We start from the raw sequence: 972 nt of genomic DNA on the forward strand, positions 1-972 counted from the left end.
TGTTCTGTTAGCTGCTCTGATATCTGTTCTGTTAGCTGTTCTGTTAGCTGTTCTGTTAGCTGTTCTGATATCTGTTCTGTTAGCTGTTCTGTTAGTTGCTCTTTTAGCTGTTCTGTTAGCTGTTCTGTTAGCTGCTCTGATATCTGTTCTGTTAGCTGTTCTGTTAGCTGTTCTGTTAGCTGTTCTGATATCTGTTCTGTTAGCTGTTCTGTTAGCTGTTCTGTTAGCTGCTCTGATATCTGCTCTGTTAGCTGTTCTGTTAGCTGCTCTGTTAGCTGTTCTGTTAGCTGTTCTGATAGCTGTTCTGTTAGCTGTTCTGTTAGCTGTTCTGTTAGCTGTTCTGATAGCTGTTCTGTTAGCTGCTCTGTTAGCTGTTCTGATAGCTGCTCTGTTAGCTTCTCTGTCAGCTGCTCTGTCAGCTGCCCTGTTAGCTGTTCTGATAGCTGTTCTGTTAGCTGCTCTGTTAGCTGCTCTGATAGCTGCTCTGTCAGCTGCTCTGTTAGCTGCTCTGTCAGCTGCCCTGTTAGCTGCTCTGATATCTGTTCTGTTAGCTGTTCTGTTAGCTGCTCTGTTAGCTGTTCTGTTAGCTGCTCTGTTATCTGTTCTGTTAGCTGTTCTGTTAGCTGCTCTGTTAGCTGCTCTGTTAGCTGCTCTGATAGCTGCTCTGTTAGCTGCTCTGTTAGCTGAACACAGAGCCACTAACTGGATGAACAGCACATAACGTGTTGATGTTCTCTAAACACGCTCACGTTTTCTTTCTGGAGTTAAAAGAAACATTGAAAAACCTCAGCTTTCAAGTTACTAAAGTCTACAGCTGCAGAATAACTCTTGACTCTTTATTATGTTGAAGATCAAAATACATCCAAGAACATCTTTTCAGGGTTTTAAATTTAAAAATAATCTGACTAACTCTGATTGTTTCTGCACTGCTGCATACTTTCAGTCAGTCTCTGAGCCAATAAAGTTTGTATA

The sequence above is a fragment of the Austrofundulus limnaeus genome, unplaced genomic scaffold, assembly GCF_001266775.1.
Source record: "Austrofundulus limnaeus strain Quisiro unplaced genomic scaffold, Austrofundulus_limnaeus-1.0 Scaffold2380, whole genome shotgun sequence".
In the NCBI taxonomy this organism is placed as follows: Eukaryota; Metazoa; Chordata; class Actinopteri; order Cyprinodontiformes; family Rivulidae; genus Austrofundulus; species Austrofundulus limnaeus.